This window comes from Gopherus flavomarginatus, chromosome 1 (assembly GCF_025201925.1).
Source record: "Gopherus flavomarginatus isolate rGopFla2 chromosome 1, rGopFla2.mat.asm, whole genome shotgun sequence".
NCBI lineage: Eukaryota > Metazoa > Chordata > Testudines > Testudinidae > Gopherus > Gopherus flavomarginatus.
This window is the reverse complement of record NC_066617.1, coordinates 165933579-165960273: the sequence shown is the minus strand read 5'-3', so window position 1 is coordinate 165960273 and position 26695 is coordinate 165933579. Positions and strand designations below refer to the sequence as shown.

At 48.8% G+C, this 26695-nt stretch overlaps 2 long non-coding RNA genes across 3 annotated transcripts in view; one reads left to right on the top strand and one right to left on the bottom strand.

The window, feature by feature from the left end:
• Positions 1 to 26695, top strand: part of LOC127055684 (uncharacterized) — a 45160-nt gene that overhangs the window by 634 nt on the left and 17831 nt on the right. The window contains exon 2 of one of the 2 annotated variants that reach the window (XR_007775567.1): positions 13766 to 15228. This is a non-coding gene — a long non-coding RNA (uncharacterized LOC127055684). Of the gene's footprint in view, positions 1 to 13765; positions 15380 to 26695 lie in introns of those variants that run through there. The other variant, XR_007775559.1, reaches the window with a different exon arrangement.
• On the bottom strand, positions 7121 to 13053 carry LOC127055775 (uncharacterized). The gene is made up of 3 exons (XR_007775617.1): positions 12711 to 13053; positions 10644 to 10757; positions 7121 to 10156 (listed from the first exon to the last, which is right to left on the bottom strand). It is a non-coding gene; the product is annotated as an uncharacterized LOC127055775 (long non-coding RNA).

Here is a 26695-nt window from a genome sequence, read left to right as displayed (position 1 = left end):
AAACAGCAAGGAAACCATTCTCCACCCTCCTATGTGTCATTATTTCCTATCATGCAAATAGTTTATTTGTGCTGGGCAAAATCCTGAAGCCTGCACTATGGCATCCTAGAATCATGTTAGTGTGAGTAACTTAATTCCAAGATTTCATTCCAAGGGGAATGAAAACACAGCGTTAGCTAGTGCCAATTAACTATATTTCTTTAGAGACTATTCTACCTTTAGTGACAGGTAAGAGAACTCTGGTCTACTGACCTGAATACACACCCAAGAGCCAATACCCCTGAATTCTAATTCTGTCTCTGATACTGACTCCCTCTATGACCTTAGGCAATTCAGTTACCTCAGCCTCTGTTTCCCCATTTGTACAATGGAAATGATACCTTTCTCATAGAGTTTTGTATGGATTGGTTAAGTTTCTAAAAATCTTTGAAAATGTTAAGTGGTAGACATAATAAACACGATAGCTCTATATATGCTGATGTACCTGTGAGTAGCTAATATATCAGTGGGCCAACCATAGGCAATGTTTTAGTTCCTGTCCTTGCTAATGAAGTGCCCTGTGCTATTTGAAGCTGCCACAAACCTCATTAAATAATCAGGTAAACATGCAAATTAATGTTAATTTATAAAGGCCTCAAAGGAAGTGATTGGCCAACTCCTGTTTCTGGTCCAAAGCAATGAAAAATTAAGTTATTTTAAATATGCTGATAGAGAAAAATCTGTAGTTTTTATCCTTGTACAACTTCAATAGTTCTTTGGATTCTTTCACAGAGCAGTACATTGATATACCAAATTTGATAGTTATGTTTTTAGATGTGCAGTAATGCATCCTATATATTGATACTACTATCAGTTAATTCCCTGAATGTTTGCCTGACTACTGAAGCTGGTTTTATATCTGAAATGTGCACAAACTGTCTGTGATGTGAGCAGGGAGCCTTTCTGTTTGAAAGAAATGTCAGAGTGTTGTAAAGAAGTCTGTTGGTAGGAACATTGATTAAGAATCAGCATCCCCTCTCTAGTCAGTTGTAGGGACATGGAGAATTGTGTGGCTTTGGGTTACAGATTTATGTGACGTTACCAGCCAGATTCTCTAAATCTTGGTAATGTTCTTCAGAAAATATCTATTCTTCTCCTTAGCAGATCTGCATACAGTGGAGGGATTTTCTTACCTGTTACCACTATGGAAGAGGTTTATCTTTAAATCATCTCCCAAAACAAATTACAGAGCCACGAAGGAATCTTATCTCTTTTATTCCTATTGTCAATGTTGTTCTAAAACTCCCAAGTGTATAGTATTCACATTCCCAGTTTTTGGCAGGTCACCTGGGTGGTGTTGATCTAGTTAGGTTTTACAAATAATGATAGCAGGAAGCACATTACTCATCCAGGTGTAGATGTGCCTTAATTTATACCCTCAGACTGATGCTTCTAGGTGAAAACTTCTTTTTCCTCCTTAACTTAAAACCCCTGTAGGAGAAGCATATTTGGCTGACTAAAAGTGAAGAGTTACTCCTTCTCTCATTCCTGTCTATTTAATACATTTTCTCTCACTGATTTCCATCTTAAATTACCTCTTGTTACAATTGTTTCTCCTTAATTCTTAAGTGAATCTGCAGTATGCTAGAAGTTACTCACTCTTTCTTTCCTGCTGACCTTTCGTTTGGAACCAACAAACAGCACTTACCTGACTTCAATCATGTGCAAACAACACATGATCCTCCTGATCCTGTTTTGATCATCAGCAAGTTCCTAACCTGGGACCAGACCAAAATTCTAGGAGTTAACAGTTGAAAAGCCCAACTGTCAATTCAGTGAGGAGAGAGAAAGCCAGGAGAACTAAACCCCATCCAGATAGCATTAGGGGCAGGATTTTCCCCAATTGTCTGTCTTCACTTATTGTCTCTTTTTGGATCTATAACATGCTCCCAAGAAGTCACCTGAACCCACAAATTAATGAGAGCAGCAAGATCAGGCAACTATAAGAGGAACCGTTTCAGAAGTTGCTGCTGGTGGCTGAACAGAAACACCCCCTATCCTATCAATTCCCAAGAAAGGGAGTCAGCAGTTTCCTGATAAATATTTCCTAAACATCAGGGCAGCCAACTACATCTGATTGACTCAGCAACAAGGAAGTATTTAAAATGAAAATACATAAAGCACTATGCAAACAATGAAGTGGATGCAATAAAGCCATTTGGCTGAGATCACCTGCAGTACTGGTTTAATATCTAGTATTATAATTATAATATCTAGCATATGTGACTTATAGCCGTTATTTTATTTAGCAGTAATGTGAGGAACCTACAGGCCTGCATCCTGTAAGACATTAACTTAAGCAAGTTAGCATAAAAGACATGGGCCTCTGACCTTTAGTAAAGAAAAAGTGACCTAATGGTCACCCTAGATTTTGAGGAACTGGAAATAGCTTGCCAAAAGTTGACATAAAATGAGACTAGGCAGAAATACTGAGCTTGGCTATTTTAGAATAGGATCTTGACAGATGTCTAACCACAAACTTTCTTTAGCAATAAGGTAATGAGTCAGTAGGGCTTAACATAATGGCCTATTGGGGAAACGCAGCCCAATATTATGAAGATGAGGAAGTTGGATATGGACAGAAGAGGCTGGGTGTTTGTATGAATATTCTTGGTGTATCCCAGGCCCTATATAAGCAAGGACTCACATGAAAATAGCTAGCCTCTACCCTTCAATATTTTAGTGCTATAATATATCACCTATCTTCAAGCATTGGGGATCTGGACCATTGGACCCATTTGGCATGCCAGAGACACGTCTGGTCCTTTGTCTCTTCATCTCTTATCACCAGATCTCCAAGAAAGGGGTCTGAGTATATAAGTCTATGAGCATATACTGTGTGAGGAATAACTTTTAAGAATTCTCTAATACTCTATTCTTGTTATTTGCTTATGTGGTTTGGAGCTTTCTTGTCTCTGTTAACTGTATTAATAAAGGTGGGTAAGGTTGTGTTTTGCTCTCCATGTGAGTGCCCTTGCTATACACGCCAGGGTTCTCTACAAGACATCGAACTTGTCAATTTTGACTCTTAAGTTTGATTCTGGGACAAGAACCTTAGTACACTTCTCTCATAAGTTGAGTACCAATTGACATTCATTATAGGATCAGGCTACAGACTCTATCTTGCTGGGGATAAGCAGAGGGGTCATTAAATTTTAATAGGCCTTTCATAGTTATAACATCCATGTTCCTAATTATCTGAAATCAAAAGCCCTTTCCTGAAGCAGGATGATGTAAGTGATCTTTCCTCATCTATCATGTTCTCAAGAGTTTGCAGCACATTTTCAGCTATGGCATCAGTGCAATATGCTTCCCCCGTGCTGCTTTGGGGAAGATGCAGCTCGTATTTAGTGGTGGCACATTTGATATAACCACTGCCAAACTGCAACCTGCTCCAAAAACATGCAGAACAGTACCTGGTAAGCACCATTCTGGGCAGGGTTTATAATGGGCAATTTTTATATATATTAGAGAGAGAGAGTGTGTGAAAAATCACAGGTAAGTCCTGGCCAGTTTGAAAAATTGGAGAATTGTATTTGTGTTCAAAGGGAACATCCCATGTTAAATCCAGCTTAAAGGGGTTTTGGCTGGGAGCTCAGAGGGCCACTCCTTGCAATGACCTTGGCACGGTTGACAAAAAGCTGGTTTGATGGACAGTGCAGCTAGGGGTGTGCCTTCCAGCCCGGAACCGATGTGTGTTAGCACTTCATCAGAGCTTGGAGGGGCTAGCCTGAGCTGCTGCCTGCACCACAACCTACACAGTGCTATTTATTTTTGTGATTCATTTTTTATGAACTTTCATACAGACACAAATGACAAAAAGGTAAACTACATTAGCAAACACCGCACATCTCACAGGCTACCCCATAAAATGATGCAATTATTTGTCAAATCTGCAAGACCAAACACAAAACCAGACAATAATACACAAACATAACATGTTAAGGTGGGGTTAACAATAATAATTAATAAAAGAGACATACACCAATAGACAAAAATGGGAAGGAGACCTGAGAAAGTGTGGGCAGGAAGAGGGAGGGGAAAGGCAGAAGAGTCAGATGGCAGAGAAGTCTGGCATTATTTGAGCTATCTCAGCAAATGTATAAAGAGGTGGGGTCCAAATTTCTTCACATTCCTATAATTGCTCTCTACATCTATCAGCTATTCTTTCTTTCACTGCTAAGTCAGATAGGTCTGAATGGCGCGGCTGTATTCTGAGCATAAGCCTACTCCTGCCACAGAGCTATTTTTAGCATGCTAGCGCAAGCAGAGCTAGCACATGTCTGTCTCAGAATGGGAGGCGCACTTCCAGCTGCAGTATGGACATATCCTGCCCCCAGATATCATGGCCATTAGAAAACCTCTGTCCTGCTCACTCCACATACTTTTAAAATACCTGTCTTCTCACAGTGAGCCATTTAATTCAGCCACATCTTTATCCTGCTAGCTCTAACTTCTACTCTTCTTTATTCTGTTTACCTAAATATTACCTTCTACAGACATACATACACAGCTGTTAAAAGAACATGTAGGTTGCAAAGTCAAGAACTCGTAAGTTAGGGAATGCCAGAATCAAAATGGCCACTGCAACCTTACATCAGCCCTTTCCTGCATATGCATGATGATTACATATAATTTTTCCACAGGACCCATGCCTCTTTCAACACACAGGATGGATTGTGCTCTAAGAATGAATTGGCATTGCATAGGGAAGAAGGCTGTTGTCTGTACGACCTGTTGTGACTATTGGGCCTACACAATTTACCCCTATTGTATGCCCAAATGCAAGAAATGAGTGAAAGGTATTAAGATATTACAATAACCTATAATTTTTGCATACTTGGAAATAAACCATGAAAAATGGGTTGAGTTGTTTTCAATAAATGAATATTATAAACAAGTGCAAGAAAACCAGACAAAGAATCTGAATAAGTCCAAACAAAAAGATCCTGCTGATATGATTCAAGGACTGTTGAAGTCATGCTTGGTAAAAACAGATGATGTGGATGTGACAGTTGTACAAAAATGATACCTGCATACAAACAGGATGAATAGATTCAGTAGATTATAACCTTTACAGATATATGTTGCATGGCATATGTAGCATAAAACACATTCTAGTTTTGTCATATATACATTCATAAGCATATTCCATAAAGCCTTATGGGGAGCATCATCATACCACCATTTACTCTAGTTCAAACCACTAAGTGCCCTTTGCCTCTGAAGCATCCCTAGCCTCTGTTTGCCGGAAACTGGGTGTGGGCATGTGCTCCAGTTCTTTCAGTTGCAATAATCTCTGATGCTCCCTCTCCTTTTCTGTAACTTGCAGCCTAAAAAGCTCCACTTCGCAATCACTTTACTGCTTTCACTCAGTTCCCTGTTTTTGTGTTCCAATTTCCCTTTCCTGAAATGAGCAAACAGAAATCAACAAACCAGTAACCTGTTTTCCAGCCACCACACTTAAAACACACTCAAAATCACTACCAGTGTCTCAAAGCAATCAGCTCTGTACAGATCCTGTTCAACTACACCACTGTGATGGGTTTAGTCACAGAGACCCCCTTGGGACTGTCACCTGATGTGCTGAAATTACCTCTGAGCCTGTTTTCCCTGCCAACTTGGGACTCCAGAACCCTGCCTTGTTGAGCCACGCACCCTAGCCTGCTGCAACACAGACCTGGTCTGGTCCACGCCCCCAAAGCTGCAAACTTTAACCAAAAATTGCTCAGCAGGTCACCATCTCCAGCACCCAGACACCCAGCTCCAAATGGGATCCAAACCCCAAATAAATCCATTTTACTCTGAATAAAGTTTATACAAGGTAAACTCATAAATTGTCTGCCCTCTATAACACTGATAGAGAGATATGCACAGGTGTTTGCTCCCCCAGGTATTAATCACTTACTCTGGGCTCATTAATAAACAAAAGTTATTTTATTAAGTATAAAATGTAGGATTTAAGTGGTTCCAAATGATAACAGACAGAACAAAGTAAGTCACTAAGCAAAAAATAAAGCAAGAACACGCAAGTCTAAGCCTAATACATTAAGAAACTGATTACAGGTAAAATCTCACCCTCAGAGATGTTCCAATAAGTTTCTTTCACAGACTAGACTCCTTCCTACTCTGGGCCCAATCCTTTCCCCTGGTACACTCTTTGTTAGTTCCAGCAGACATCTTAGGTGGAAAGCAGGGGCGTTTTCATGACTGGCAGCTACATTTGTTCTGTTCTACCCCCTTTTATAGCTTTGGCACAAGGCAGGAATCTTTTGTCTCTCTGGGTCCCTACCCTTCCTTCTAAATGGAAAAGCACCAGATTTAAGATGAATTCCAGTATCAGGTAACATGTTCACATGTCCTTTGAGACCCCAGCCTCCATTCTTCCAGGACTGGCCCACACATACCCAGGAAGATTTGCAAGTAAACAGAGCCATTTACAGGGCATTGATTCTGAAGCACCCTTAATGGCTTCCACTTAATATGTTTACCTTAGTAATACAAGTTTATATCTTATTCTCCTAACTCCAGACATAGAAATAATACATGCAAACAAATAGGATGAACACACTCAGTAGATTATGAGCTTTGTAATGATATCTTGCATGAAGCATATTCCAGTTACATCATATTCACATTCATAAACTATATGGAGAGCAACGTCACAGGGTGACAGGGAATGTTCATTCTCCCTGAAACACCTGGTGTTGGCCATTATCAGAAGACAGGATACTGGGATAGATGGACCATTGGTCTAACTCAGTATGGCTGTTCTTATGTCTTTATGCCTGTGACAGTGTATAGTGCTCTCCTGGTGATTCAGAAAAAGGGAGGAGATGTGACAGGATGTTAAGCAGAAAACTGCTTACCCAGCCCTCTGTCACTCCAGCTCTAATTAAGGGAGCTGAATTGGAGATATATCTATCTCCTAGAACTGGAATGGGCCCTGAAGGGTCATTGAGTCCATTCCTCTACCTTCACTAACAGAACCAAGTACTGATTTTGCTCCAGATCCCTAAGTGATGCCCTCAAGGATTGAACTCATAACCTTGGGTTTAGCAGGCCAATGCTCAAACCACTGAGCTAGCTCTCAGACTTTGCCTTTTAACTCTATAAAGGCTTTTATGGCAGTAAAATATTAATCCTAAACCCATAGGGCCTAATTCTGATCTCAGTAGTGTTACCATTGAAAAAATGGTGTGAGATCAGAATCAGGCCCAAAGTTACTATAATTGATAATCACATAGTCATCTTTTTAAAATAATTGCGTGAGATTCAGTGTGCGTCTCTCCTCTGCAACAGAGTTTTCAGAAAGTAGAGTGTCAGGTTACATTTTAGAATCTGTCTTGGGGCCCAACCGTGTTCTCTGTTGCTCTGCAGTAAATCTAGTGAAACTTCATTGAAGTTAATAGCGTTGCTCTGTAATTACCCTTTTGTAACCGATCACAACTTGGCCTGCTATGTGGTGTGTGGGATTTTTTGGGGTTTTTTTTAAGCTAGAAGTTAAATTTAGAAGCTAAGCATATGCATTCTGGCTTCGAATACTAGTTAAGTATGTGAGAGTCGGGGGTGCAAATACATACTATGTCTTAGATCTCCCTGCATGCTGGTCATCCATACAGGCACACTGGGAGTTCAATTCTTATTCTCCTAATTATCTGGGTCTGATCCTCCTTCCGGGATAGGTGACTGGTATCACTCAGTGGGTCCAGGCCGGATTAAGAACCTTGCTGTTCTTTTTGAGATCAGAGGCAGCTTTGTCTGATGCTGTAGAACATCCGCTATCTTCACACAAATTCATACATGTGGTTGCGGGCCTTTTTTTTCTTTTTAAAATGGAGTGGCTGAGAAGAGACTGCAAACTCTGCACTCTCCCCCCTAGACTTCTTTATGGCTACAATTAAGTAACATCCTTTTGGCTCTTACCCTCTTGCTGGCACTGATGAAGATTGCATTATTTCTTCTATATTTGATTTGTTGGTTAAACCTTAGCTATATTCTTCGTGGTGTTTTTAATAAACTAACTCAGTGGAAGACCAGGGAAACAACTGCCACTGCAAAATACACAATAAACCAAATTCTGCTCCTCAGTTACAATGATGTAAATCTGGAGTCATATGACTTGAGGGGAACTACTTTGGATTTAAACCAGCATAGCTAAGAGCCGAATCTGTCCCATTTGTTTGTTTTGACAAACATGATGTGATTGGTCCTCTCACCAAGATTAGTTTTTTCTAGAGTTGAGAAGGTAAAACGAGTGCACACAGTGATCTATTATCATATTCCCATGAATATTATTTAACCACCGCCAAATCTTGCCCTGAAGGTCTGGAGGAAGAAACAGCTAATTATTGGATTAACATTGGCTAAGCCAAATAGCCCTGGTTTGTCAGTTGTCCTATAAACACAAGCAATGAGATCACATAGAACACAAGGTAATCAACTAATATTTTGCAAAATATATTATTAAAATTAACACTGCTTATTGACTATTATTTACCACATTTCTTAAACCTCATCTTTGTACCATTGCAGCAAAAAGACAGAAAATTAGGTGCATCGTTGCCAAGTCTTATCTTACCTGTAAATGATTACAGTCTTATTCAGTTCACAGTACAGTATGATTTATAAAAAGAGAGTGTCTTTCAGAAAATGTTTAGTTGAATTTATAATCAACAAGATGGAGGAATCCAAATTCTGCATTTCGCTATGTGCTTACAATTCCCACTGGTTTTAGTGAGTATTGCATATGCAGAACCAAGAGCAAAATTTGGCCCAGGAAATTAGAACTTAATTCAGAACTATCCCAATATATGATGAAATGCTGCTGATGGATGGTTTTCAAAGGGTAACAAGCAGTGGCAGATTTAGAATTAGTGAGACCCAGTGCCCAGCTTCATTTTTGGGACCCCTGCTTGGAACCCAGCCAAGAAAAAGAACCTTCTCCTTTATCTGCCCCCTCTGCCCGTTTTTCATTCTTTTTTTCCTTCATCCTCCTCCTATAAGTAATAGGAAGTAAATGAAAATAAAGTGAGGTACGTTGACTGTTTTTGTAGTCTAACTTATTTTTCTACAGACCACTTGAAAATCACTGAGGGTCTCTGCGGACCACTTAATGATCTTTCCAAATATTGTTTGTAACGTTAGCTAACTATTGTAAAGTGCTTTGGATAAGATTGCTTTATTAAAAAAATGTTGGGGTGCAGGGTCTGGCCAGGACTTAGGGTGCAGGAGGGGGCTCAGGGCTGAGGGTGCAGGGTCTGGGAGGAAGTTAGGGTTTGGGAGCAGGCTGGGGATTGAGGCGCAGGGTCTGGCCAGGAGTTAGGATGTGGGAGGGAGCTCAGGGCTGGGGCAGGGGTTGGGGTGTGGAGTATTTACCTGGGGCAGCTCCCATTTGGTGCAAGGAGTGCAAGTGGGGATCAGGGGGTGCAGCAGTCAGGGAGGACAGGGGGACGAAGGTGTGGGGAGGCAGAGAGCATGGGGGGTTGCAGGAATCAGGGAGTGCAGGGAGCTGGGGGAGTGTCAGAGGGGTGCAAGAGTCAAGGCTGGGAGTGTGTGAGGGGGTGTAGGAGTCAGGGAGGGCAGGTGGCTGGAGGTGTGTAAGGGGGTGCAGGAGTCAGGGTTGGGGATGCAGGGTCTGGGAGGGAGTTGTGATGCAGGAGCAGGCTGGGGTGCAGGGTCTGGCCAGGAGTTAGGATGCAGGAAGAGGCTCAGGGTTGGGGCAGGAGGTTGGGGTGTGGAGCGCTTATACAGAGTAAACTCATAAATTTGGGTTTAGACCCCATTAGGAGTTGGACATCTGAGTGTTAGAAACAAGCACATTTCTGTTAGCTGCTTTCAGGTAAACCTACAGCTTTTATTCAAGTTATTCAGACCCTGGGTCTTTGTTCGAGCAGACAGAAGTGTCATTTTCCTGCTTTCTTCTGCTGGGCCACACCCCCTCTGCAGTTCACTGAAACTGGGATGCACTCAGCTCAGAGGATTCTTAGTTACCAGAGACTTTCACAATGCCCAGTGTTCAGCATTTCTGGGCAATTTGCAACTTGTATAGTTCTAGCTTCTTCTGATCTTCAATCTTATTTATTTTTGCTTCCTTTTCTGTCCCTACTTCCCTTACCTGAAATAAGCAAACAGAAAATAACAAACCAGTAACCACTTTGTTTGTTCTCCAGCCACCACACTTAAAACTCACTTAAAATCACTATCACTACTTCAAAGCAATCAGCTGTGCACAGATCCTGCTCAACTATGCCACTTAGCACAACAGGTAGGGGGTTCCTGTGATCCAACCCTTCCCCAAGGCCCCTCCCCTGCCTCTTCTCCGCCTTTTCCCCAGAGACTGCTGTGGCCCTGTTCCTCTCCCTCCTTCCCAGAGAGACCTAAGCACTGGCAAACAGCTGTTTGGTAGTGGGGGAAGCTCTGGGAGGGTGAGGGCGGGGTGGGAACACTGCACACTCTGGGGAGAAGAGAGCTTGGCTGCTGGTGGGTGTGGAGCCTGCAGCAGGAACCCCAGGAGCTGGCAGGACCAAGCTTCTGCCCCCGCAACTGCCCGGCCTTGGAGCACCCTGTTGTAGGAGGCACCCTGTGTTTTACTGTAAACTCACTTCTGGTGACAAGAACCTACAGATTCCATTGAATTCAAATAGAGGAATAGGTAGAGCGTAGCAGGACGTGGTTTTTCTGTCTCTTGAAAATTCTCAAAATATCAGAAATGTTTCCTGTCACAAAACAGGGTGAAAAGACAAAATTTCAAAAACGTTCACAAATGAAATATCAACAACAAAAAGTTCAGGTCAATCAAATATTTCATTTCCATCAGTTTGAAATGTTTCATTTCAATTTTGACCATTTTTTTAAAAAAGTGTGTATTATAATTATCTTAAATTTCAGAATAAAAAGTCATTTAAAAACATAAAAATTGATATTTTTTCTCATTTAAAAATGTCAAAATGGAACCAAATAGGATGTTGTAAAACTTATTTTCCAAAAATCTTTTGAGTTGAGAAATTAGTTGAAATCAACGCTTTCCTGCAAAAAGTTTGGGTTTTGATTGACTTTTTTTTTAATTAAAACATTTCTGACCAGCTCTAGTTGTAGTTCTTCATCACTTCTGAAAAATGGGTGCAAAAGTGCCTCAAATTGCCTACCCAAAAGCAGTGGCTACTTTTGGAAAAACAGGTGCTTACGTCTCTGTGCTTCCATTTCTTCATCTGTAAAATGAGGATAATGATACTTGCCCACCTTTGTAAAGCACTTTTTTATATATGGATGAGAAGTGCTTGGTAACTAGCCGCTAAAATGAGCTTGCAGCCAAAATGTACATAGCTCATTGGTTAAATCAGTACTGATTACTTCCAGGGTCTTTTCTCACTATCACCCAAATTTTTATCTCAAATGAAAAGGTCTAACAGATAATCAAGCAGAATCTTGTATCCTCATGAATAGTTCACACTGACAAAAATTGCTGTGGAGTTGGAAAGCAAGTTGTCTTCCCTTAAGAAGTCAAGCAGAGGAGGAAAGAAGTATTTTCAAAGGAAGGGGGCTTCTGACATCTTCCAGCCTTTTCTGGATATATCAGCTTTGTATCCTACTTATTCCAGCAAGCTCTAGTAGTCCCTTCTGTCAGTCATTCCTGCTGCCCTTCCCAAAGAATTTATATGCTGCTACAGCTTCACTACCACCAGAGGTTCTTCCTCTCTTGTGATGAGCCCTAGCCAGGGCTGGTGCAAGGAGCCAGGGCCGTCCCTAGCTGTTTTGGTGCCCTATGCAGCGCGCCTGCAGGGGGGCTGTGTGGAGCCCCAGGCCTCCACGGCAGGGAGGGAGGGCTGGCCCCAGGCTTCCATGGGAGGGCTGTGTGTGGCCCTGCCACAGACCTCCATGGGGGGCGGGGGCTGGTCCCAGGCCCCAGCCTGTTCCACTCCCCTGGCGGGGCTGGGGAGGAGCAGGGGCAGGAAGAGGCAGGGTTGGGGCAGAGCAAGGGCAGGGGCCATGGGGAAGAGCCGGGAAGGCCCCCATCCCCCCCGCGGCAGCTCCCTGCCCCAGGTCACCTCTGTTCCGCCTTCTCCCCTGAGCATGCCGGTGCTGCTCCACTTCTGCCGCCTCCCAGGCTTGTGGCACCAATCAGCTGTTTTGTGCAGCAAGACTGGGAGGGGAAGAGAACTACAATGGGGGCAGCATGCTCAGGGGATGAGGCGGAGCGGAGGTGAGCTGGGGGAGGGAGTGGTTCCCCTGCACCCCCCTCCCCCATTACTGGCTGTGGGCAGCCCTCCCTGTGCCCCTCTGCCCCAGCTCACCTCCACTCCACCGCCTCCTCTGAGCACACTTTTTGGCACCCCCATCCACTTAGTGCCCTAGGCGGCCTGCCTAGCTCACCTAGTGGTTGCACCGGCCCTGGCCCTGGCATCTCTATGCACTTGTGCAAATGCATGGTATACAGTCCAATCAGAGATGGGTGACTGATTCATGAAATTCCCCCATCCCATTATATATAACATCGCTTTATTCATCGCTAGAGTTGAATTCAAACTGAACATTTTTTTAGAGTTTTTTGAGATGTTGTGGTTTAGCACCTCTCCTCCCCACATTTCTCTCAGATGGAGATGGAGGAACGCCCAAGATGGCTTCTGTACCCTCCTCCACTGTCTGCAAACATGCATCTATAAGTTGCTTACCTCATGGCAGGTCTTCTTGAGATGGGGTTGGAGGCCAGCACAGAGGACTCTTTTTCAAAGGATATTCCATTCCTTCTGCAGGATTTTCAGGGGGTTGTCCAGCCAGCCTACTCCTTATGAAACAAAAAAGGTGTTCTTCACCAAGGTGCAATGTGGTCCTTATTCCTAGTTCCTTATTCACTGTTCTCAGTTCCTTGTTCAACAGTCAAAGTTACTTTTTTTTTAAGAAAGTTTAAATATTTAGAAATGTCACCAAAATTAATTAGATTAAATTTTTTTCACACAACACACAGTCAACCTGTGAAACTCATTGCCAGAGGATGTTGTGAAGGCCAAAAGCATAACTGGGTTCAAAAAGAAATAAGATAAGTTCATGGAGGCTATTAGCCAAGATAGTCAAAGATGCAACCCCAAGCTCTGGATATCTCTAGCCTCTTACTGCTGGATGCTAGGACTGGACAACAGTGAATGGGTCACTTGATAATTGCTGTTCTGTTCATTCTCTCTGTGAACAAATGCACCTCTGTATTCACATCCTACACACTACTGTAGTAATGTCTGTATAAAATATGCCTAGTGATGTATCATTTGAAAGATAACTCAGTGGTCAATAATGTTACTACATACATTTTACCATGATATTAAGTGTAAAGTTATGAAATCCCCCTGTATGATGTTAAGGGCACATGTTCAAACTCACATAGCCCAGATTAGGTAGAACTGGCCAAGCAGGCCTGTCTTAAACAAAGGGATGTGTGTTTATCTCAATTTGTATATGTGTTAAACAGAGTCCTCAGACAGTGAAAGTGGTGGGGGGGGGAGGGGGAGAAAGAAGTCGAAGAAAATCTGTATTTCAGCATACATAGGTGAAAAGAAATAGCATGCAGCCTCCTTCATTCACCAGATTCCATGTTTCCTTGCTCTCAGCTGGAAAGAATTTTATCTAGGGGGTCACACTCAGGAAAAGGCATTTAAACAGATGACTGAACTATAAAAGTAGGGGCAAAGACGCCCAAAGTTATCTCTTCCTACCCATCTCTTTCTTTTCACCTAAGATGACAAAAGAAACAGCTATTGGACTATGGGAGTCAGCACTGTACTGAAAACATGTGGTAAGAATTCCACCTTGAACCACATCTAGTTAAGTTTACGAAGCATTTTATTTTTATTTTTCTTGTAACCTTTTCTGACTTTAATGCCTCATTGCTTGTACTCACTTAAAATCTTCTCTTTGTAATTAAATAAACTTGTTTTGTTCTTGTAGTTAAAGTTAATCCAGTGTTGTGAATTGTTTGAGTAACTGCATTTAAGGTGACAAGCTGTTGTGTATTGATCTCCTTAGGGGGCAACAGACCTAGTATATCTGGACTGTCCAGGAAAGGGCTGGACAGTGCAAAACACATATTTTTTTTTGATGAAAATCCAGGAATTGTGTCGGAGTCACCCTGTAAGTAAGTAACCAAGGTGGCTAGAAGCCAGATTGTGGCTGGTGTTTGCTGATTATTTGCTGGACCAGGCTGTGACTATACACAAGTACTCAGGGTGTGACCTGCATGCTGGCAGGCTGTTTGTGAGTGACCCAAGTTGCAACCTACAATAGCGAAGCATTGTGAGGCACTTCAAGTTGCAGTGCAAGTGGTGACGCTCAGTGATTTGAACTCCACCCTGGAATATCATACCCTTTGAAACACCGGGCATTGGCTGCTGTTAGAAGACAGGATACTGGGCTAGATGGACCATTTGTCTGACCCAGTATGGCTGTTCTTATGTAGGTGAGTTATTAAAATGTTTATTATTTATTAATGGATTATTAGAATAAGAAAATGTGCTTTGAGTGGCTAAATGTGACAGTGCCCCCCCCCATAAGGCTTTATGGAATAAGCTTATGAATGTATAAATGACATAACTAGAATATGTTTTATACTACATATACCATGTAACATATCTCTGTAAAGGTTATGATCTACTGAAAACATTCCTCCTATTTGTATGCATGTATCATTTTTGTATTTGAAGTAATGAATATTGGCTGTGTACTTCCTTGATTTTTAAGTAGCCTTTGTAAAGAATTTGGTCAGCTTCTTGAGAAAGGAATGTGCAAATTAAGTGCCCAATCAAGAAGCACTTAAGGGACAGTGGATCTTGGAAGGCTCCAATCCACATAAAAAGTCTGCATGAGAACCTTCAAGGTAGTATGTGAGCGAGCGCTGCTGCCTGTAAAAACTGAATCATGCATGGACATGTGATTTGCCCAGGTGACTCCAAAACTCCATCTTGGAGCTGGACTTTGCATAGGAGGGAGGAGGGGGTCTCCATCCACAAGAAAAAGTCTATTTAAGCCCATGAGAGATCCCTCCATTCTGTCTTCAACTGGCTAAAGAGATCCCTCTTCACCCCCAAAGATACCTGAAAGAAACTGGAACAAAGGACAGTAACTACAGGCGGTGTGAGTGATTGCTGGACCCAGACTAGAAGGAGACTAGTCTGTAAAAGGAAGCTTACTGGAGTTCCTCTGAGGGTAAGGTTTTAGCTGTATTCAGTTTTCTTGGACATAGACTTCTGTGTTCTGTTTTATTTTGCTTGGTAATTCACTTTGTTCTGTCTGTTACTACTTGGAACCACTTAAATCCTACTTTCTGTATTTAACAAATTCACTTTTTACTTATTAATTAACCCAGAGTATGTATTAATATCTGAGGGAGGGCAAACAGCTGTGGATAGCTTTCTATCACAGTTATAGAGGACAAACAATTTATGAGTTTACCCTGCATAAGCTTTATACAGGGTAAAATGGATTTATTTGGGGTTTGGACCCCATTGGGAGCTGGGCATCTGAGTGTTAAAGACAGGAACACTTCTCAAGTTGCTTTCAGTTAAGTCTGCAGCTTTGGGGCACATGGTTCAGACCTTGGGTCTGTGTTGGAGCAGACTGGCATGTCTGGCTCAACAAGACAGGGTGCTGGAGTCCCAAGCTGGCAGGGAAAGCAGAGGCAGAAGTAGTCTTGGCACATCAGCTGGCAGCCCCCAGGGGGTTTCTGTGATCCAACCTATCACAGTGACACCATCAAATTAGGCCTGAATAAAGACTGGGAGTGGCTGGGTCATGCAGATGTTTCACTGCAAAAAGAAAGCCACCTTCTTGAGAGGCATATACCTCTTTCCACGGTTCTTTTTGCACTGTTGGGAAAGTGAAGACATTTTCTTCCTATGTAAACACCTTTTGGCCTCCAGAGAATATCCCACAGTTCCAAAAGTGACCACTCTGGCCAGCATCTCCGCTGCTCTGACACCCGGTAAAGGGACATCCACCCTTCCCCCCGTAGGCCCTGGGAAGGTTGAAACTCCCTTTCCCTTTGCTTGTAGATGTGGTGGGGAAAGCAGACAGACAGCTGGGGGGGGGGGATAAAAATGCCACAAAAGAAACAAGGAAGTAATGGGGCTGATGGGACATGAAGCAGTGCATCACAGGGCACTGAACGGGGACCCAGAATGCCTTCCTCTCATCCTCCTTCCCACAAGACCTATCGAGAGAGCTGCACTGTGGGATAGCTGCTCTACAGCGCTGCTCTCATCTGCGATGGAAGTGCTGCTAGTGTAAACACTCTCTGATGCCTGAGGAATTAAGTACTGTGACAAAGTTCCTCCTCTACCTTGGTGGGTCCTGCACTTATTGACAGATTTGCTCACCTCAGTGATCTCCCCCACAGTCAGGGTCAACTCCTCCTGTGTCTGATCAGGAGCTGGGAGGTTTGGGGGGAACCCCGGCCCGCCCTCTACTCCGGGTTCCTGCCCAGGGCCCTGTGGATTGCAGCTGTCTATAGTGCCTCCTGTAACAGCTGCATGACAGCTACAACTCCCTGGGCTACTTCCCCAAGGCCTCCTCCAAACACCTTTATCCTCACCACAGGACCTTCCTCCTGGTGTCTGATAATGCTTGTACTCCTTAGTCCTCCAGCAGCACACCTGCTCACTCTCAGCTCCTTGTCCCTCTTGCTCCTCACACGCACTTCCTCTCCTCTGGCTCCTCCCCATCTGACTGGAGAGAGCTCCTTTTAAAACTCAGGTGCCCTGATTAGCCTGCCTTGATTGGCTGCAGGTCTTCTAATCAGCCTGTCTGCCTTAATTGGTTCCAGCAAGTTCCTGATTACTCTAGTGCAGCCCCTGCCCTGGTCACTCAGGGAACAGAAAACTGCTCATCCAGTGACCAGTATATTTGCCCTCTACCAGACTCCTGTACCACACTGGCCTGGGTCTGTCACATATCCCTCCCCCTTGCTCAACACATATCCCTCCCCCTTGCTTTCCTTGGGCAGCTTGGGAAGCCAGACAGTGCACACGTGACAAGCCATCGGCACTGCCGTGACGGCTCCCTGCTCTGTGTTGCACATGGAACTGGAAAGGTTGGAGGGATAAGAACCACCTGGTCACCCTTGTGTTCTTCTCCTTATTTCGCTGCATCCATTGAAGAGGGGCATGGTCGGTCATGAGGACAAACCTGCGCCCGAGCAAGTAGTAGTGCAATGCTTCCATGGCCCATTTTACGGCAAGGCACTCCCTCTCCACCACTGCATATTTTTGTTCCCTCAGAAGGAGTTTCCTACTGAGGTAGAGAATTGGGTGTTGCTCCTCCCCGACCATCTGTGCTGGACGGCCCCCAACCCTACTTCCGATGCATCTGTCTGCAGGATAAATTCCTTGGTGAAATCAGGGGCTAGCAGTACAGGGTTACTGCAGAGGGCCGTCTGTAGGTCTGTGAATGCTTCCTCTGCTGCGTCAGACCATCTCACCAGATCAGGTCCACAGGCTTTCACTAGGTCTGTCAGGAGGCTTGCCCTTGTGGCAAAGTGGGGGATAAATCGTCGGTAATACCCCACTACACCTAGGAACGCCCGGACTTGTTTCTTGCAACGTGGTCGGGGCCAATTTTGGATGGCCTCCAACTTGTTCACGTGGGGTTTTACTGGACCTTTTCCCACAATGTAGCCAAGTTATTTGGCCTCTGTAAACCCTACAGCGCACTTGGCAGAGTTTGCTGTAAGGCCAGCTCGCCTGAAGGTATCAAGGACTGCCTCCGCCTTCTCTAGGTGGGGTTTCGCAGTCTGGGGTATGAATGACCACATAGTCCAAGTAGGCAGCAGCATAATTGTTATGTGGGCATAATAACTTGTCCATGAGTCGCTGGAAAGTAGCTGGGGCCCCGTGTAGTCCAAAAGGGAGGACAGTATATTGAAAAAGACCCTCTGGTGTAGAGAACGCAGTCTTTTCCTTTGCGTCTTCCGCAAGGGGAATCTGCCAGTACCCCTTTGTCGAGTCTAGAGTAGTCAAATACCGGGCATTACCCAGATGGTCCACTAGCTCATCTATGCGAGGTATTGAGTACGCGTCGAACTGGGATACTTTGTTTAGTCGCCAGAAGTCGTTGCAAAACCTTGTGGTGCCATCAGGTTTGGGTACCACCACGATTGGGCTGGACCACTGACTGTGGGATTCTTCGATGATCCCCAACTCCAGCATTTTTTTTTACTTCTGCTTTTATTTCCTCCCTTTTAGCCGCTGGCACCCGATGGGGCCTCATTGTTATTCTGGCCCCAGGATTCGTGACGATGTGGTGATATGTCTCGGTTGTTCGACTCGGTTTTGTCAAGAACACATCTTGGTTCCGGAAGATCATCTCAGACACCTCATTCTTCTGGTTTGGTGTTAAATCAGGAGATACTCTCACCTGTTTGGAAGGCTTGTTTTCCTGGGTTAGGTCTTTTTTCACAGTTATGCATGCCTCTTGTGCATGCCAGGGTTTCAGAAGATTGATGTGATAAATCTGTTCTTGTTTTCGGCATCCTGGCTGCCGCACCTTGTAGGTTACTTCCCCCACGGGTTCAACCACCTCATAGGGCCCCTGCCATTGGGCCAGAAGCTTGCTTTCTGCCGTGGGTACCAACACCATCACCCGATCCCCTGGTTGGAACTGTTGGACTTTTGCCTGGCAATTGTAATGGGTTCTCCTGTGGCCTCCTGTGCCTTTTCCAAATGTTCCCGTACAATAGGGGTGACCCGGCCTATCCGGTCTCACATCTGTATTACATGTTCTATTATATTTCTCCCCTCATTGGGTTCCTCTTCCCAAATCTCTTTGAGATATCTAGTATGCCACGGGGGTGACGCCCGTATAATAACTCGAAGGGGGAAAACCCAGTTGAGGTCTGAGGTACCTCCTGGACAGCGAACATAAGATAGGGCAGTATGGTGTCCCAATCCTTCCTGTCCCGACTTATCACCTTCCTTATCATAGCCTTGAGGGTTCGGTTAAACCTTTCTACCAACCCATCAGTCTGCGGATGGTAGACTGAAGTTCTCAGGGTATGTATATGGAGCAGTGTACAGAGGTCCTTCATTAGTTTTGACATAAATGGGATTCCTCGGTCTGTTAATATCTCCTTTGGTAGCCCCACTTGGGCAAAGATCCTCACCAGCTCTTTGGATATCGTTTTAGAGGTTGTGTTCCGCAGGGGGACAGCTTCTGGGTAGCGAGTAGCATAGTTCAAAACAACAAGTATATATTGGTGGCCCCGAGCCATCTTCTCCAGGGGTCCCACTAGGTCCATGGCTATTCGCTCAAAGGGGACCTCTATGACGGGAAGGGGTACTAAAGGTGCCCTCAGGTGGGGACAGGGACTGTGCAGCTGACACTCCAGGCAGGATGCATAATATCTTCGCACTTCTTCATGTACTCTGGGCCAGAAGAACCGTCGTAGGACTCGTGCCAGGTTCTTCTCTATCCCCAAGTGCACCCCAAAAAGATGACTATGAGCAAGACTTAATACAGCATTCTGGTGTTTTTGAGGTACTAAGATCTGCTGTACCTTCTGCCCCTGTACTGGTGCAACCCGGTATAAGAGATTCTTCTTCATTATGTCTTACCTTGGTTCTTCAGCCTGGTCTCATCCAAAATTTCCTCTTCCAGGGCTAATCTGCCCAAGATCTAGGGGCCCAGTCTCTGTTGCCTCTACTGGTTCAGAAGCGTTAGGGTGAGGGTCAGACTCGGGTGCTTTTCCCTCCTGGGCAGCCTCCTTTTCAGCTGCTTGGATCCACCTACCTATGGGAGCGACCCTCTGGCTTTGAGTCAGTATTCGGGTTCCCAAGGCCTTAGCTACCCTCCTTTCCCTTTTCGACTTTCTACCCTGTCTGGGAATGGAAAATAAATCTGGGGATATTTCAGAGAAGACTGGGGGTTGACAGTCTACTGTAGATGCCTCACTAACTTCAGGGTTCCCCTTTTCTCCAATCTTCCTACTGGGAGTAAGTCTCCAAACCGTGGGAAGTCCTTCTCTATGAGCACCGGGTATGGGAGTTTAGGGACTACACCTGCTGGTAGCTCAGTAGTGTTCCCCTGAACCTCGAGTTTTACTGGGATGGTGGGGTAATAACCAACTGTCCCATGAACGCATGGTATCTCCGTACGCTTAGCCCGCAGCAGCTGACTACACTTCATGAGCTTCCCCGAGACAAGCATGATAGCACTCCCCGAATCAACCAGTGCCGTGGTCTCTACCCCATTTCGTTTTACTGGTCTGGGGTACATATGTGGGGTTAGTGAGACCCCCACAAGGTGGATTAGGGAGCATGGGTCTGCCCAGTTCCCCAGGTTACACTGCATCGGCTCCTCAGCATTGGGACATTGTGCAGCTGTATGTCCCCACTCCCTGCAGGCATAACATCTAGATGGGGCCTTAGGCATTCCCCTGTCTCTTGGTTTGGGGGGGCTGCTGGCCTGCTTCCCAGAGAGGAGGGGAATGAGGGACCTCAGCTTTTGTTGCTGAGGACACCATCTGAGCGGGGTCCCTCCTGCCTGGACACCAGACCACCACTACCTGGAGCTGCTGGGGCTACCGTGGCTGCTGCTAGGGAGCTGTTGGTGCCCAGAGGAGGAGGAGAAGGAGAAGAGGACCGCCCGCTGCTGGAGACCGCATGAAGACCACTGTGGAGGGGGCATTCCCAGACTGAGTCTTTTTCAAACTGTGCTCTTGTGGTAGGGGTTTGGACTGTGTTTGCTGGGTCACCGGGGGTGTGGCGTGGAGCCTGCCCCCGGTCCATCTGTATCCCCTTTGCCCCCACCACCATTGTTGCCCCCTCCACCATCCCCGCTGGCTGTTTTCCTTCAGCTTCGGTCTCCTGCCTTTGGGACTGCGCTGCTCGCCTGGCTCACCATGCCCACTTCCATCATTTGGGCCTGCAGAAGCAGCAGCCTAGCATTGACTTTTTGGCACAAGTGCCTGTGGGCGCACCACCTCTCCCCTCCCCCTGGACTGACACCTTCTCCTTTGCCACATTTGTCCACCCCACCTATTTCCCTCTGCGGCCTGATAGTTCTGCCCCAGCCCTGTAGCTGTCCCCGTGGTCCCTCTACCCCATCCCCAGCTCGCCCTTTTCCCCCCCACCCTGTGCTCCCCTAGCCCTGATTGGTCCCTCCCCTCGTGTGCCCATGCCCCCTCCCATGTGCTTGTGCTCTTCCCCATTTGGTTTCCCCTTGTTCACTGCACCCCCCCTCTGCCGTTGTCCCCCTGATCCCCTAGTGCAACTAGAAGAGCCAGAACTCTCCTCTGCGTCGGTGCCCTGAAGCCCTCCCACTCCTAGGTCCTTGGTTGCTCCCCACACCCCTTTAGCCTTCCCTTTCTGGCACCCTCCTCCCCTGCCTGCAGCCTAGCGGGGAGGGGTGGTTGCCTCCTGTCCTTCCCCTCTCCTCGCTGTTTGTCCCCCTTCCCGCTCTCGTTATGGCGGGGGACGCGGCAGGGGAGACCCCTCGCGATGCTCCCACTGCCCCTCCTCCACCTGCCCCCCTGTCCACTGCCCAAGCCTCTACCTCGACCGCCACTGCCGATCCACGTACCACTGACCCTGCTGGGGCACGGGCGGTGGCGAGTACTGGGGAGACCTCTGCTGCTGCCACATCCCTCGCCCCTTCCGATTCGGGAGGAGCCCCCCCAGCTGGTGGGAAGGGTTGGGGTGGGAAAAAGAGTAAGGGCCCTGCTAGAAAGGCCAGGCCCTCCATGGCGGAGACAGCCCCTGCTGCCGCGGCCCCACTACCGGCTGCGGCATCCCTCCCCGCTATTCCCTCCACCAGCTCTATAGGTGTCCCTCCCCCGGCACCCAGGGCGTATGCCCAGGTGGCGGTGGCCCCCCTGCCTGCCACTGCTCCTTCAACCGCTGCTTCCGCTACCATCTACAGTGGCCAGGGCCCCTTTCCCACTTTGACAAGGAAGCACGGCGTCCGTTGCCTCCTGGTGCCCGCCTCGCCCCACGTGGAGACCTACATGAGGGCATTGGTGAGGGTGGTGGGGCCCACGGCCATCATGGCAGCCTCCAAAATGTACGGGTAGGTGGTCTTCTTCCTGGCATCGGAGGCTGCAGCCCAGGAGGCGGTAGAGACTGGCCTGGCGGTGGGGGGCATGTTCGTCCCCCTGGAGCCGTTGGAAGACCTGAGGGTCCGCTTAATCCTGACCTCCGTTCCTCCCTTCCTGCCCAATGCTGCCCTGCTGCCTGCCCTTTCTGCCCTGGGGCGCCCCATCTCCGTCATCAGCCCTCTCCCCTTGGGCTGCAAGGACCTCACCCTCTGTCATGTTCTCTCGTTCCGCTGGCAAGTGCAGCTTCAACTGCTGCTGGTGGCGCATGGCGGAGAGGAGCTCGAGGGGTCCTTTATGGTCCCCTACCAGGGTGCCCACTACTGGGTGCATTATTCGATGAGGGAGGCCCGGTGCTACCTCTGCCGGGCAATGGGGCACATCCAGAGGGACTGCCCCTTGGCCCAGCACAGAGGAGCGTTCAGGACCCCTGGGCCCTGGCAAGGTGCCGGCCCTGTCATCGCCGGTACCCCTGGCTGCCCGGCACCCAAAGCTTCCCCTCCTCCTCCTTCTCGGTCCACCACTGTGGAGGAGGGTGCGGTGGAGATACCGCCGGACGTGGGAAAGGGCTTGTCCCAGGGGGAATCCTCCCCCGTTTCTGCTGTCCCACCACTGCCTCCTTGAGTCCCTGAGCCTCGTTACATCCTTCGGATTCGGAGGCCCCCCGGAAGAGCAGGAAGGGGGGCACCGATGACGAGCCTTCCGCTTTGCCCCCTGATGACTCCCGTTTTGTGGTGCCGGCTGGGGACCCTGTGGCAGAACTGGAAGGTAACACCGCCCCTCCTTCGGGGTCCCTTCCTGTGGAAGCCCCCGAGGGAGCCTCTCTCACCCCCTTTCCCCTCGAAGCCTCTGTGAGTGCTGAGGCGGGCATTGCCTGGGGTGCTGGCGAGGGGGGCCCTGGGGTGGTGGATGGTGATCTCCCTTCCATCTACGAGGAGATCGAGGCCCTGGGTCTGACCCCGGTCACGCAGGGGGAGGACGACTCTCTGCCGGCGGGCCTCGATCTGGGCGACCTCGCCACGGCCCCCCTGTCCCCGAGTTCCCTTCCCCTAACTGCTGCTTCTGCTCCCACCTCTGCGAGTCCCCTGGAATCTTCCATCAAACCGGCTGCGGGTGGCATCCTGTTGACGGCCGCCAAGCCCATTGGGACGATGGCCAGTGCCCCGCTGCCGAGACCCGGTTCCCAGGGGGTGTCCCTCTTGGGTGTGGAGGACCCGCCCTTCTTAGTAGGCAGGGACCCCGTTGACAGACATCTATCTCTGGATGCCGGGGCTGCCGCCCTTGCCACAGTGGCTGAGCCTGGCATCGTTAGGGATCCCCTTCCCACTTCCCAGATCCCTGAGCCTGGCCAGGCGGAGCCACCATCCAGCGGCTCAGCTATAGCGGCTCCGGATCCTGCCTCTACCTCCTTCCTGGATTCTCTCCCTGATCCCTGCCCTACTCCTGTTAGCCCTGTCCTTGTCCCCTCCACCTCCTGTGATGCCAGTGCCGCCCCGGGAATGCCCCCCAGGGAGCGGCTTCACTAGTTTTTTCTTGTCCTGACCCACCAGGGGCTGCTGTTCTTCCGCCGCCCCTTGTTGAATCTGGGAGCAGGGCAGGTCGCGTGGCGTCTGCCCATTGGACGCCATGTCAGGGGTCTGCCCCCTGCCTGCCCACCTCGGTGGGCCATGGGGCTGTGACCAGGGCCCCACTGGGGGACAGTCATCGATCAGTGACCCCGCCCCCCCATGTGCTGAGGGAGGAGCTATGGGAGTTCCTTGAGGACATCCGTGGCTCCCGTAACAAAGTCCAGCTTGTGCTCCGGCGGTGGGGGGATTTCCATCAGGTCCTCCGGGCCGCGAGGGCCCTCATGGGGGAGGGTAAGAGGACTGGGAAGCAGGCTGCTGCGGCCTACCAGCGGGTCCTCGTCTTCCGTGACTCTTTACTCACCTACGGGGTAGGTCACGGATTGCTGCGCGGTCTGCCGGAGGCCGTGGGCGTGTCTGCTGGCGAGGATCCCCCTCAGCCCTCCTCATGGCGCAGATCATCTTTGCCACTTTAAACACCAGGGGCTGTAGGATGGGTCTCCGCAGGAGCCAGGTGCTCTCCTTCCTCCGGGAGGGGGGGTACTCTGTGGTTTTCCTGCAGGAGACCCATACAGATCCGGCTGCTGAAGCTAGCTGGCGGCTGGAGTGGGGGGACGGGGCCTACTTTAGCCACTTCTCGGTCTGCGTGGCTGGAGTGGTGACCCTGTTCTCCCCGACCTACGGCCCGAAGTGCTGGGGGTTGCCGAGGCTGTGCCGGGTCGCCTGCTGCACCTCCGGGTCCACATGGAGGGGCCTGTGATTAATCTAGTCAACGTTTACGCCTCGACATCGGGTCCGGAGAGGTTGTGTTTTTATCAGCAGGCGTCCGCCTTCCTCGGCTCCCTGGATCCTCGTGAGTGCCTGGTCCTGGGAGGGGACTTTAACACCATCCTCAAGGAATGGGACCGCTCAGGGACCGAGCAGTGCCCGGCCTCCGCGGACGTCCTCTGGGAGATCGTCGAATGCCACTCCCTGGTGGACGTCTGGCGCGACCACCACCCAGACGACGTCTCGACGTTCACCTTCATCCGGGTGAAGGCCCATTGGTCGAGCCACTCCCGGCTGGACCGTATTTACCTGTCACGTTTCCACTTTTCATGGGCCCACTCCTCCGGCCGGCCCCCTTTTCAGATCACCACCTTGCCACCGAGACGGCCTCTCTCTGCGCGGAGAGGCCGGGGCCGGCCTATTGGCACTTTAATAATAGCTTGCTGGAGGATGCGGGCTTCATGGCGTCCTTCTGGGAGTTCTGGCTGGCCTGGCGAGGGCAGAGGCGCGCCTTTTCTTTGGCGCAGCGGTGGTGGGATCTGGGGAAGGTGCGCGCCCAGCTCTTCTGCCGTGACTACACCCAGGGCACCAGCCAATGGAGGGATGCGGTGATAGGGCAGTTGGAGCGGGAGGTCTTGGAGCTGGAGAGGCGTCTGGCCGCCAGCCCCGAGGATCCATCCCTCTGCAGAGCATGCCGGGAGAAGCGGGAGGAGCTCCAGGCCCTTGAAGACCATCGGGCCCGGGGCGCTTTTGTTCGATGCCGCATCCACCTCCTTCGGGAGATGGATCGCGGCTCCCGCTTCTTCTACGCCCTGGAGAAAAGAGGGGGGACAAGAAGCACGTCACCTGCCTCCTGGCGGAGAACGGCACTCCCCTCATGGATCCAGCGGAGATGTGCGAGAGGGCCACAGCCTTCTACACGACTCTTTTCTCCCCGGATCCGACCAATCCTAACGCTTGCAGAGTGCTCTGGGACTCCCGATGGTCAGCACGGGTGACCGGGACCGGCTAGAGCCGCCTCTCACTCTGGCCGAGTTCTCGGAAGCCCTCCATCGCATGTCCACCAATAAATCTCCGGGCATGGACGGGCTGACCGTGGAGTTCTACCGCATGTTCTAGGACGTCCTCGGCCCAGACCTGGTCATCGTCTGGGCCAAGTCTTTGCAGAGCGGGGTCCTCCCTCTCTCATGCAGGCGAGCCGTGCTCGCCTTATTACCAAAGATGGGGAACCTCCGAGACTTACAGAATTGGTGTCCCGTCTCGCTCCTCAGCACGGACTACAAAATCGTTCCAAAGGCCATCTCCATGCGGCTAGGGTCTGTGCTGGTGGACGTGGTCCATCCAGACCAGACCTACACCGTCCCAAGCCGCACCATCTTTGATAACTTGTATCTGGTCCGGGACCTTCTGGAATTAGGGTGTAGGGATGGTCTGTCATTCGCCCTCTTGTCCCTGGATCAGGAGAAGGCGTTCGACAGGGTGGATCACGGGTATCTCCTGGGCACTCTGCGAGCGTTTGGCTTCGGAACCCTGTTTGTGGGTTTTCTCCAGGTGCTGTACGCTTCTGCGGAGTGTCTGGTCAGGCTCAACTGGACCCTGACCAAGCCGGTCAGCTTTGGGCGGGGAGTGCAGCAGGGGTACCCCCTCTCAGGCCAGCTGTACGTTCTGGCGATCGAGCCCTTCCTCTGTCTCCTCCGCAAGAGGTTGATGGGGTTGGTGCTTCGGGAGCCAGAGCTGTGGCTGGTCCTGTCGGCGTACGCTGACAATGTGCTCCTCATGGTCCAGGACCCGGGCGACTTGGCGCGGGTGGAGGCTTGCCAGGCTGTGTACTCGGTGGCCTCCACTGCCCGGGTCAACTAGGTCAAGAGCTCTGGCCTGGTGGTCGGGGACGGGTGGCAGGCAAGCTCCCTCCCACCCACGCTTCAGGCCATCCGGTGGAGCGCGGGTCAGCTTCTCTATCTCAGCGTTTACCTTTCTGCCACGCATCTGTCTCCGCCGGAGAACTGGCACAGTTTGGAGGGCAGGGTGACGGAGCGGCTTCGGAAATGGACAAAACTACTCTGGTGCCTCACCCTTCGGGGGAGGGCACTGGTGCTTAATCAACTGGTCCTGTCCATGCTCTGTTGCCGACTCAACACCCTGGTCCCGGCCCCAGATTTGCTGGTCAACCTCCAGACGGCGATTCTGGAGTTCTTTTGGCCAGGGATGCACTGGGTCTTTGCAGGGGTCCTCCACCTGCCCCTGGAAGAGGGGGAGC